The sequence below is a fragment of the Prionailurus viverrinus genome, chromosome D2 (genome assembly GCF_022837055.1).
Source record: "Prionailurus viverrinus isolate Anna chromosome D2, UM_Priviv_1.0, whole genome shotgun sequence".
In the NCBI taxonomy this organism is placed as follows: Eukaryota; Metazoa; Chordata; class Mammalia; order Carnivora; family Felidae; genus Prionailurus; species Prionailurus viverrinus.
Genome location: NC_062571.1, coordinates 56644665 through 56658242, shown reverse-complemented (window position 1 = coordinate 56658242; position 13578 = coordinate 56644665). Strand labels below are relative to the sequence as shown.

Sequence of the window (13578 nt, the reverse complement as noted above, 5' to 3'; positions counted from 1 at the left end):
GTGTTTGTGTACAAGTTTTTGTGTATTTTCATTTTTCTTGGATACGTATTTAGGAGTGGAATTTGTAGATCATATGCTAATTATATTTACCATTCTGAAAAAGTACACTAAACCATCTTCCAAAGCAGGTGTACCATTTAATATTCCCAACAGCAGTGAGGGTTCTGACTTCTCCACATTCTCATGAACACTTGCTATCATTTTTATTACATCCATTCCAGTACACAAGAAATGGTGCCTAATGGTTCTGATTAGATTTCCCTAATGATTAATAATGTTGAACATCTAACTGGCCATTTCAATACCTTCTTTGGAGAAATGTACATTCTTATGCTTTGCCCAGTTTTTAATTGGGCTCACTTTTTTTACTGTTTGAGTTGTAAGAATTCCTGATATATTCTGGATACAATTCCATTATCAGATTTAAGATTTGCAAATATTTTCTCCCATCAATGAGCTTTATCATCACTTCACTGATGCTACCTACTACTGTTAACAGTACAAAGTTCTTAATTTTAATGAATTCCAATTTATTTTTTGACATTTGTGCTTTGGTATTATATCTAAAAAACTAGTGGCTAGCCCAAGATCATTAAGATTTACTCTTATGTTTTCTTCTAAATGTTTTATAGTTTTAGAACTTACTTTTAGGTATATGACCCGTTTCAAATAAACTTTTGTGTATGGTAAAAGGAAGGGGTCCAACTTCCTTTGTCAAAAATCACTGGCCATAAATTTTACTTCTGGATGCTCAACTCTGTTCCACTGATCTACATATCCATCTGTAGGCCAGAAACACACTATGTTGATCATGGTAGTTTTGTAGTAAGTTCTGCTATTAGGAAGTGTAAATCCTCTCTTCTAAGATTGTTTTGGCTACTCAGGCATCCTGTAAATTTTTACATGAATTTTAAGATCAGTTTGCCAATCTCTGCAAAGAAGTCACCAGAAATCTTGGTAGGTTATGCAGTGAATCTGCAGGTTATTTGGGGGAGTAATGCCATCTTCATAATATTAAGTGTTCCAATCCACAAACATGAGATCATACCTTTCTATTTATTTCGATCTTCTTTAATTTATTTCAACAATTTTAATTTACAGTGTACAAGTCTTAAACTTGTGTTAACTTTATTCCTAAGTATTCTATTCCTTTTGATGCTATAGTAAATGGAACTGTTTTCTTAATTTTCACGTTCAGACTATTCATTGCTATTGTATAGAAGTACAATCAATTTTTTTAAAAATGTTGTATTCTACAACCTTGTTGAACTTATTAACTCTAATATATTGTGTTCTGTTGATTCCTTAAAATTTTCCATATACAACATCATGTCATCTACAAATACTTTTACTACTTCTTTTGCAATCTGGGTAACTCTGGTTTCTTTTCTTTTTTTAGACAGAGAGAGAGAGCGTGCGCGCATACAAGCAGGGGAGAGGGACAGAGGGAGGGAGAGGGGGAGAGTGGGGGATGGAGAGGAAGACAGAGAGAGAGAGAGACAGACAGAGAGAAAAAGAGAGAGAGAGAGAGAGAAAGAGAGAATATCTTAAGCAGGCTTCATGCTCAGGGCAGAGGCCAACATGAAGTTCAATCCCATGACCCTGGGATCATGACCTGAGGTGACACTAAGAGTTGGATGCTTAACCAACTGGGCCAGCCAGGCACCCCTGCTTTTATTGCCTAATTGCCAAGGCTAGGGCTTCTGGTAGAACAGTGCATAGAAGTATTGAGAATGGACAACTCTGTCTTGTCCCTAATTTTAGGGGGGAAATGTCCAGTTTTTACCACAGCTGTGTATTTTTGTAGATCAGGCTGAGGAATTTCTCTTCTTGTCCTAGTTTCTTGGGTGTTTTTATCACAAAAAGGTGTTGGATTTGGTCACTTTTTGCAGGGACATCCATTGTGATGATCACGTGGTTTTTATCACTGATTCCCATTAATGCACTATATTACATTAATTGATTTTGTGGTGTAAACCAACCTTGCATTCCTGAGAAAAATCTCACCTGGTAAGAGAGTATAACAGTTTTCATATGTTCCTTGATTTGGTTTGCTAATATTTCGTGGAGAATTTTACTGTTGTTATTGGTATTCCTAAGTGATTCTGCTCTACAGTTTTCTTGTGATCTGTCTGGTTTTGGTATTCAAATACTAGTCTCACAAAGCGAGGAAGTCGTCTTCTATACTTTAGATAAATTTGTGTAGAACTGGTATTAGTTCTTTTAAAAATATCTGGCAGAAATCACCAATGAAGGTGTCTGGCCACAGGCTTTTCTTTGATGGAAATTTTAAAATTACCAATTCAATCTCTTCACTTGTTCTAGGTTGCATTAGTTTCCCAGGGCTATTGTAACGTATTACCACAAACTGAGTGGCTTAAAACAGCAGAAATTTATTCTCTCACAACTCTGGAATCTAGAAATCTGCAATCAAGGTGTCAACAAAGCCATGCTCCTTCTGAAGGCCTCTATGAGCGAATCCTTCCCTGCTTTTTCCTAGCTTCTGGTGATTTCCAGCAATCCAACATTTCTTGACTTGTGACAGCATTAACTCCAATTTCTTCTTCTAACTTTACGTGGCCTTCCGTGTGCGTGTCTTGGTCTCCAAATCTCCCTTATAAAGACACCAGGTGCTGCATTGAAGACCTACTCTAATCCAGTATAACCTCATCTTAATTTATTAATCCGCAAAGACCATATTTCCCAAATAATGTCACATTTATAAGTACCAGGGATTAGAACTTCATCTTTTTTTTTTTTTTTTTTTTTTTTTGAGTGGGGGGCACATAATTCAACCTGCTACACGGGTCTGTTCAGATTTTCTATTTCTCCTTATGTCAGTTTCAGTAGTTTGTGTCTTATTCTAGGCATTTGCTTGTTTCATTTAAACTATCTAGTCTGCTGATTTATATATGATTCACAGTATTTCCCTTAAATCCTTTTTATCTCCATAAGGTCAATAGTAATTTCCCCTATCTGATTTGTGATTTAGTAATTTGAGTCTTTTTCTCTTGAGCAGTCCTAGATACAACATTTATCAATTTTGTTGTATCTTTTCAAAGAACGAACCTTTGATTTTGTTTATTTCTCTATTTTTCTATACTATTTCATTTATTTCTGCTCTAATCATTATTATTTCCTTCTGCCTGCTTTAGGTTTAGTATGCTCTTCTTCTCCTGGTCTTTTAAGGAAGACAGGGCACTGAACTAAGATCTTTTAAAATACAGGCAGCTGCAGCTTTAAATTGCCATCTAAGTGCTGTTGGCTATGTCTCATAAGTTTTGGTATGCTTTGGCTTTCATTCATCTCAAACTATTTGCTAATTTCCCTTGTGATTCCTTCTTCTGATTATTTAGAAATGCATTATTTAATTTCCACATATGTGTGAGTTCCTCATATATCCTCTGTAACTAATTTCTACTAATATCATTCCTTTGTAGTGGGAAAACATATTGTGTATGATTGGAATCCTTTGATTTTTTTTATGGCCTAGCAGAAAGTCTTTCCTGGAAAATGTTCCACGTATACTTGGAAAAAACCACTATTTTGTTCTTTTTGGGTGGAGTGTTCCTTATACACATCTGTTAGGTCTAGTTGCTTCAGAGTGTTGTTCAAATCTCTCCTCTCTGTTGATCTTCTGTCTAGATGTTCTATCCATTATTGAAAGTGGAGTATTAATGTAGTCAACTCTTGTTTTTGAACTATTTCTCCCTTCACTTCTGTCACATTTTGCTTCATGTGTTTTGGAGTTCTGTTGTTACATATGTAACAACATATGTTGTTATAGATCTTCCTAATACATTGACCCTTTTATCATAAAAAATGACCCTCCTGATCTCTAGGTTCATTGAAGTCTATTTCCCCCCAGTGTGCAGCCTCTGTTATCACTCTTCTCAGGGGATGCGGTCTTGAGCATGCAGTCTCCCTGTCTACTGGGAATGACTGTGGGTTTAGTCAGACTCTCTGGCAGTTTCTTTCTCAGGCCTTCCCTTTACACAGTGCTCGCTGATCAGCCTGTAGCAGTATCACACACCCAGGCGTTAGCCTCAACTAGTTTGTTTCATTGGTGTGTTGTTGCCACATCCTGGGGCATAAATTGCACCAGTGTCTGATCCAATGAAAGTGGGGCCTCTTTGTAAGGGCAGGGTGTTGCCTTGCCAGTCTTTGAGGCTAACTCGAACCCCAGGAGGGCTGTTCTTTTTATCTGGTTCTCTCCATAAAGCTTCTGACTGGTCTGCCATTTCACTTGTTGCTACTAGTATCATGGAGCTACCAGCCTCCTCTTAACTGTTCACCACAAAGATCTCCATCATTTTCAACAACTTTTTGTAAGCTCTGTTCCAAAAGTCAGTCTCCCTGAGAGAGCTACAGAATTCTCCGTTCTCAAGGCCTGCCTTTCCCTTTGGAAGAACCACTGTGCCGCTGCACAGGAACTGGAGGTTAGGACAATAACCCACTTCTCTCAGAGTGACATCTGTGCTTTATGACAGGGGGTGGTGGATCACTTGCCTCTCCTGGCACAGAACTTCTGCCTTATGAATGAGACCTGACCTAAACCTCAGTGTGCTCAATCTGCTGAGACTGGAGCACACTTCCACTCTGAGAAAAGGCTGAGAGAAGGAAGGCTTTTTGACCTCAGCTGCCTGGAAGACAGCATCCGCCACGAGAAGCTAGAAGGTATGAGTGATGCCCACAGTCTGTTTCCCCTGCTCAGACAAGAGTTAGAGCTTCCTTCAAGCTGAGCGCAGGGAGAGGGTGGGAGTGGGTCATGGGTCAAATGCCAGAGTCCTGTTCTTACTGAGATTTAGTACCTTTGTTTGAACAAATCATTCTCCATTTGCTATATGCCCTTAAGAGAATTATTTCCAGCTTAAATGATTGCTTTAAAATAATTTCACCAGTTAAATGGTTATTTTGCTTGTTTTTATCCAGAATAATAAACAGAGATGAAAAATATAATACCAAATCATATGCTTTTATCAAGTGCATCTGGTCACCAAGTTAAAAATTTACAGCAATGATGTATAAACAAAATACAGGCCATCCTCCCTTACTGTACATACTATATGCTAAAACTAAATGAACCAACAAGAATAAAAACATTCAAATGGTACAGAGCTAATAAAATTAACCTAACAGATAGGAGATCCAGAAACAACAAATTCATATCACCCCACCCCCGACCCCCTCCCCAACATCTGAAATTTAAAAGAAGTCATTATGTATGGTATGCCCCCCCCAAAAAAATGATATGACATACTCTCCTGTAAATAAAAAGCCACTGTTCTTCCTTACAGTTATTACCCCTATTCATTAAAGAACAAGTTGTTGGCCCAAAACAGAAGAGGAATAAAGTTGGAGATACGCACTGGAGTCTGCATCTCCTCAGAACTTGCTTCCTTCAGAATTCAAGAATTGGTCCTCCTACATGGATTTGTTCATAGCCACAGGTGATTCTGTCATATCAAATCTACTGTGAGTTTCTTCTTTTTTATTTTTTCTACTGTAAGCTTCTTAAAAGCATATATATCTAGAACATACTGCCAAAGCTTTTGATTCTGTAGCTCTCAGGTAGGAAGCAGTCATGTTTTTTAAAAGTTCTCTTCAAGGGGCACCTGGGTGGCTCAGTCTGTTAAGTGATGGACTCTTGATTTCTGTTCAGGTCATGATCTTACAATTCATGAGACTGAGCCCCACTGTGGAGCCAGGTTGAAATATTCTCTCTCTCAAAAATAAACATTTTTTTAAAAAGCTCTCTTCTTGGGGCGCCTGGGTGGCTCAGTCAGTTGAACATCTGACTCTTGATCTCAGCTCAGGTCACGACTCCTGGGTCATGGGATCAAGCCCCATGTGGGGCTCTATGCTGAGCATGGAGCCTTCTTGAGATTCTCTCTTTCCCTCTGCTCCCCCCACTCTCAAAATAAATAAACATTTAAAAAAAGTTCTCTTCTTAAGAACTGAAAAGATCAGTATCATACTTTAAAACTTATTATGTATTTATAATAAATCTTAGTATTTGGGAAGGCAAATCCCTACTTGTTATGTTTTCTAAAATGTCCTGGCCATTTTAGCTTTATTTTTTCAGATTATATTTAAAATAGCTTAGTCAATTCTTCTCACCACCAATACCAGCTCCCCAAAGAAGACAAGGTGGTTTTTGTTTTGTTTTGACAAGGTGGTTTAGATCTGAATAGCAATATACTTAGAAAGTATTTCAGGAAGTAGTAACACCCTTAAAAATATTCAGTCTTTTCTTTTAGGAGCTGCTTTACATTTACCCAAGTGAGCTATAATGGAGCTCAATTAAAATTCTGTTGTTTATTCATGTAGTTCCCACAATATTTATTATTTTACATTTTTACTGTCCATATGAGAAGGAGGTTTCCTTAATTTTCTAACTGCTAGTGCTGGCATAAAAGCAGAAAAGTGTGTGTGTGTGTGTGTAAAAGTTAATTCTGTACACAGTGTTTGGGGAAAGTGTAGGTTGTGTATCTTCAATTGCTAGGTTCTCTGGCAGCTTCACAACTTTGTGTCAATTTCCCAATATCCTTTTAAGGGGACTGTGAAGGTGATAAGGATAGGTAAAGGAAAACAAAGCTGCAGAAGCCACCAACACTGTGTGGTCTGATGATCCATCACCCAAAGCAGGAAAGGAGACTTAATACTGAATATGTTGGGATCTTTAATAGAAAAAGACCTCAAGTTCTTTATTAAGTTTGGTTACCTCTACCTTCATAATCCATACAATACACTCATTTTATCATCCTTTGCTACCTTTTTGGGAATGGCAATAAAACATCCAAAAGACGTTTTCAAATAAGAAGTTCATACTTTTTCCTACAACTTAAGGGTTGCTATTTCTCTGTACTACTAGAAATGTTTAAGGAAATTCCATAGACTTAAGAGAAATGATACTACAAAACACTTCTGGGGGAAATTTAAGATGTAAAGAGGATATAAACCATGATCATAAACTGAAAGACTCAGTGTTGCTAATATGTAGCTAATATGCTAACTGATCTACAGATTCAGTGCAATCCTAATCAAAATGCCTACAGGCTTTTTGAAAAATCAATACATTGCTTTTAAAATTTATACAGAAAGGCCAAGGACCAGGTTTAGCAGAACAAGTTTGAAAAAGAAAAACCAAGTTGGAGAACTAGTACTACTTGATTTTCAGATATAAAGATACACTGATCAAGACACTGTGGCATGGGTGTAAAGACAGACATATAGTTCAATGGCAAATAAGAGTCCAGAAATATACCCACAGGCATACTGTCAACTGATGCAACAAAGATGCCTAAGAATTCAATAGGGGTTAAGAAGGTCTTCTCAACAAATGGTGTTAGAACAACTGGATTACCTTATGCAATATAGTAAACCTCAACACTTCAATAACACCATGTAGAAAAATTAACTAGGAACAGATCAGGTACCAAAACACAAGAGTCAACACTAGCAAGCTTCTAAAAGAAAACATGAGAGTTTTGTGTGTGTCTGACACTGGATTGAGCAAGGATTTCTTGAACAGAACATAAAATACATGAATTTTAAAAGAAAAAACTGGCAAAAGGTTTTATACAGAATGTATAAAGAACTATTACCACTTAGTAAGTTTTAAAAATGGAGAAAAGATTCAAACAAATATTTCACATAAGATGTATAAAGATGTTCAACATCACTAATCAACAAGGAAATGAACAATAAAATCACAGTGAGATACCACTATAGACCCACCAGAATGTTTAAAGTTAAAAAAGACTGACAATATCAAATGTTGGCAAAATGGGAAACACTGGAATTCCTATACGTTGCTGATGGAATCAGAAAATGGTTAAGTCAATTTGGTGAACCATAAAATAGTATAAGGTTAAATATACAATGATACTACCACCCAGTAATTTCAATTCTAGGTATTTATTCCAGAGAGATGAAAATATATGCCCAATGGGGCAACTGGGTGGCTCAGTAGGTTAAGAGTCCGACTTCGGCTCAGGTCACTGATCTCGCAGTTCGTGAGTTCAAGTCCTGTGTCAGGCTCTGTGTTGACCTGACATTTCAGAGCCTGGAGACTGCTTTGGAATCTGTGGTTCCTTCCCCCCACTCATGCTCTGTCTCTCTCTCAAAAAATAAACAAACATTTAAAAAAATAAACTAATCTTTAAAAAAAGAAAATATATGCCCAAAGACTTATATGTAAGTCTAATATATTAGCCAACATCTGGAAAAAATTTAAAAGTCCAAAAGAAAGTGAACTGATATGGGGACCTACTCAGCAATAAAAAGGACCAAGAGTATATACAAAAATAAGAATACCAAAAAATTATGTTAAATGGAAGAAGTCAAATATGAAAGACTACACAGTATTTCACCCTATTATATAAAACTCTAGAAAAGGTAAAACTAATAGTGACTGCCTTAATTGGGTGTCCAAGAAATGGACTGACTACAAAGGGACATGAGAAAGCAATTTAGGGTGAGAACTGTCCTGAACCTTGACTATGCTGGTAGTTACACAACTGTATACATTTACCAAAATCTACTAATCTAAACTCTTAAATGGTAAATTATATACAAATATTGCCTCATTAAAAAATCATTAAAACATAGGTTCAGGGTATTTAAGATACTAGATACTGAACGGATCACTGAATTTTGGCTCTTGTTGAACTAACCATTTGGAAATCAAACAATGATTCTTACTTACATTTTCAGAGTCACAAAGAAACATGACACTTATTTTCAAAACCTCATATGAATGTTCTTCTCTCAAGCAAGCATACTTTTAGTATCTTTCACTTGCTCTCTACGTTCTGCATTGTATTTTGAATAGATACAACTAAATAGTCACCATGAATTGTTGGCATTTCACTATTTTTGTTCTATCTTTAGATCCAAATCAAGATAAGGAGGTTGATCATTGTGCAAAAGCTGGTCTTTGTTAATCAAGTTGTATGCAGACTGGCCAAAAAGGGGGATACGTGTATCATCCAAGGAATCATATCCCCTTAGAAAAATGGAATTCAGTATTGCAGCAGGGAAAAGACATGATGAACCCAGAATATCTTGTTGTATCAGAAAGTATTAAAGTGCTCAAAAATGATGGGGACATGTCAAAAGGATATACTAGGTGGTTTGAAAGGGCTCCCATTAACTGAATCTGGGATACTGGATAACATATTTGAACAGAGTAAGAATCTTGATTTCAAAATGACAGAGGGAATAGGAAAACTCTTCTTCACAGTATAAAGCCAAATGAAAAAATACAGAGGAATAATAATTAGAAAAATCACCATTTCAAGCCATCAGAAAAACGATTCCAGCAAGAAATTACCATCAACACCAAAATTAAAGTGGATGAAGGTTTAGTAAAAAAGAGGTATCTATGTAGTCTCAAAAGTATCTCTTCAAAAATTATTAGTTACAATGGGGCGCCTGGGTGGCTCAGTCGGTTAAGCGTCCAACTTCAGCTCAGGTCACAATCTCGCGGTCCGTGAGTTCGAGCCCCATGTCGGGCTCTGGGCTGATGGCTCAGAGCCTGGAGCCTGCTTCTGATTCTGTGTCTCCCTCTCTCTCTGCCCCTCCCCCGGTTCATGCTCTGTCTCTCTCTGTCTCAAAAATAAATAAATGTTTAAAAAAAAAAAAAAAGATTAAAAAAAATTATTAATTACAAGAGGGAAAGAAGTACATACCATTTCAGTGGAAAAACCTAGTGAACATCAACCTTGTCAAGGGATCAAAATAAAAATCACCACTAAACTAACATCATGTGCTTCACAATGTGATCATTCTACTGTAAGGATAGAACACGACTTATTTAATATTCCTGCTAAAAGATCATGGCCTGAATTTAATCATGAAGAAACATTAGAAAACCTAAATTGAAAAACATTCTACTAAACAAATGATCTGTACTCTTCCAAAATGTCAGTGTCATTAAAAATAAATAAAAGTTTGAGGAACCATTCAAGATTAAAGGAGACTACAGAGTAGAAAATAAAATTTGATGAGTGATCCTAAATTTTGAACTAAAGGAGGGGGTTGGGGGGGGGGTCACTGGGACAACTGGTAAAATCTAAATGAGATTCACAGGTTAAATATCCCATTGAAGTTAACTTTCCTGATTTTTGGTAACTGTACTGTGTAGTATAGTAACTGAACACCCTAATTCTTAGGAAATAGGGAAATACACAAGGAAATATTTAGGAATAGAGATATATGAGGGGTATGATGTCTATAACTCATTCTGATATGGTTCAGGAAAATCTGTGTATGTTATATGTAATATCTCAGACAGAATGAATGAGAATAGTAAGGCAAATGTGGCAAAATGTTAACAACTGGTTATCTAGGTGAAGGGTATATAAAAGTTTTTATACCACTTACAACCTTTCTATAAATGTGAAACTATTTCAAAGTAAAAAGGCAGGGTGGACAAATGTTAAGCCATACTTTTCTCCCACAAATATGCCAGATCTCCCTTGTCTCTCTCTCTCATCCTCTCCTTCACAACCCCACCTGTCTTGCCATTAAGCTGTATGTGCCTGTGTTATGAGTTGTTCTGATACACAGAAGAAAAGCAAACAGAAATAACAAGATAGGGCAATTAACAACTTTCAGGCTTCTCTTAGTAACTCAAGAAACTGATGAAGATACTCAAAAGAGAGTAAGACATTTTCTACCAAGGGCCAGAGAGTAAATACTTTTGGCTCTAAAGGATATATATAGTCTTTGCTGCATCTCCCCCTCTCCCCCTTTCCCTGTTCCCACCCCCCACCCCCCCAAAAACCAACTCTTCAGCCTGTAGGCTTTACAGAAACAGGCTGTGGGTGGATTTGGAGATAGGGCACAGTTTGCTGACCCCTGATAGAATTATTAAATTTCTCCAAGAACTGTAACAAAAGTAGTTCCACTGGTCCCTGAAATAGCAAGGATGTTATTGAATAAATAAAGCAACAAAAGCATGTCAGCTTGGAAGTTCGTTCTTAGGGCAATAGTTAATAAAATTAAACTTTAAACAAAAGACAAAGATTAAGATTCCTTAAAGTCTCTTTTGTAACTCTACTATTTGTCACCTTACGAGTTTTGGTGTTTTGGAGGGTAAGAATGGGGAAGGACACTTATATAAGTTGCTGATTTTATGAGAGAGAACACTTCAGGAAAGGAAATGGAAGAAATAATGACAAATTTCACTTGGGAAAGGTTAAGATGGCTTAGACTTCAGGAGTGTGATACAAAACTGAGGGGGTAACATTTTAGGGCCATCCCTATCTAAATTCAAGACCATTCCTCATCTGTACGTACATGTGTTCTCCAAATTTAAGTGATTTTTAAAAAATTCATACAATATGGTATAGAAAACCTAGGAATTAGAAGCATGTGCATGCATGCAAGTTTTGTAATAATTATGTTAGCAAGCCTACCCCGGTAGATCATGGGCCTGTATCTACATCCATGTCTGCTACCCATGGCTTAGTGACATTTCAAGCAATGAACTAAAAAGAGCTGACAAGATGCAACTCATTGATTTAAATGCCACTCTCCTACATCTTATTATTTTAAATGCCAGCAAGTCTTAAGGAAAATGGCTCCACCACTTTAAATGCTCATACTCTTTAAGGTCAGTTATCTAAAAAGAAACCTTACTTCATGTAAATTATTGCTTTTTACATTAACAAAATAAAAATTGTGCTTAATGCAATTTTTACCATATGTCAATTTTGTTAAGCAAACCATCAAGCTAAAGAATAGAAAAAAACAGGGGCGCCTGGGTGGCGCAGTCGGTTAAGCGTCCTACATCAGCCAGGTCACGATCTCGCGGTCCGGGAGTTCGAGCCCCGCGTCAGGCTCTGGGCTGATGGCTCGGAGCCTGGAGCCTGTTTCCGATTCTGTGTCTCCCTCTCTCTCTGCCCCTCCCCCGTTCATGCTCTGTCTCTCTCTGTCCCAAAAATAAATAAAAAATGTTGAAAAAAATTTTTTTTTAAAAAAAAGAATAGAAAAAAACAAAGTTCAAAGCTTGAATACACACCAGGAGTTAAATATGGTATTCAAAATATACAACAAAACTACCATGAGTGACTCTTATCAGTACATCTGTTACTACTTTTCATGCAAATTAAGCCTAAAATGTAAGTGGCAAATGACTATTACTGCTCTGCTTAATTCACCGGCATCTACTATCAGCATTTGCAGTTACAGCTTTTTCTCCATTATACATGTACAGTTATTAAAAATACTACAAGACAAATGCAAGTCACCTCCACAGTCAAGAGCATGGGTTTCCTATATGCTTCCACTGGCTAGAAATTAAGTTTATACTATCCCCATTCTTATCCACAACCCAATCTCAATCCGAAAACTTCCTGAATTTCGATCTGTTCTCCATAATGACTGTGGATGTCTCCAGATGCCCAAGACCATTATAAATAGAAGGGATATCCAACTGCATATTTGAGGCAGTGGTATTGTAAAAGCCTAGCTAAGGGTAATCTTGCCTTTTTCTAAACTTTTATAGCACTTTATCTATACTACTCTGACAGTACTAGTTTTATAACCTGTATTATAATTGTGTGTGTGTGTGTGTGTGTGTGTGTGTGTGTGTGTGTGTTTCTTACCTCCTCCACTAGACTATAAATTTCCTGAAAAGAGCATCTGTGGCTAAAACCTCCTTTTAATTATTCACAGTACCTTTATTTCAACCACAGTAGCTGGTGTTTTTGAAATAATATAAAAGTAAAATATACAGCTATTAATTTTAACTTTAGAAATAAGAAACTGACAAAATTTTTTGAAAGAAAAAAAAGGCAGACTTAATTGTTAAGATGTCAATACTACCCAAACTATCTACAGATTTAAAACATAACCCTTATCAAAATCCCAATGGCATTTTTTGCAGAAATACAAAAATCCATCCTAAAATTCATATGGCAACTCAAAGGACCCCAAATAGCCAAAACAATCTTGAAAAAGAAGAAAGTTGGAGGTATCACACTTCCTAATTTCAAAACATACTATGAAGCTACAGTAATCAAAGCAATAGGTACTGGCATAAAGACAGGCACATAGAATGGAACAGGAGGGAGAGCTCAGAAATAAACCCTCACATATACGATCAAATGATTATTTTAAGTTTATTTTGAGAGAGATACAGCACAAGCAGGGGAGGGACAGAGAGAGAGAATTCCAAGCAGGCCCCCCTCTGTCAGCTCAGAGCCCAATGTGGGGCTCAATCCCACAAACCAGGAGATCATGACCTGAGCCAAAATCAAGAGTCAGATGCTTAAAGTGACAGAGCCACCCAGATGCCCCCCTGTGATCAAATGATTTTTGACAAGAAGTGTCAAAACCACTTACTGGGAGAAGAGACACTCTATTCAACAAATGGTATTGGGTAAAATGAATATCCACATGCAAAAAAGCATGAAGCTGGATCCATACCTTATACCACACACAAAAATCAACTCAAAATGGATCAAAGATTTAAAACTATAAAACCCTTAGAATAAATCCTTATAGCAGGATAAGTTTCATAACACCAGATTTGGTAATGATTTTTTTAAATATGACACCCAAAGA

The 13578-nt window shown here is 36.8% G+C and overlaps 1 protein-coding gene across 5 annotated transcripts in view; it reads right to left on the bottom strand.

The window, feature by feature from the left end:
* The window catches only part of LCOR (ligand dependent nuclear receptor corepressor), a 138590-nt gene that overhangs the window by 48376 nt on the left and 76636 nt on the right, over window positions 1-13578 (bottom strand). The gene's annotated exons all lie outside the window — the stretch shown is intronic.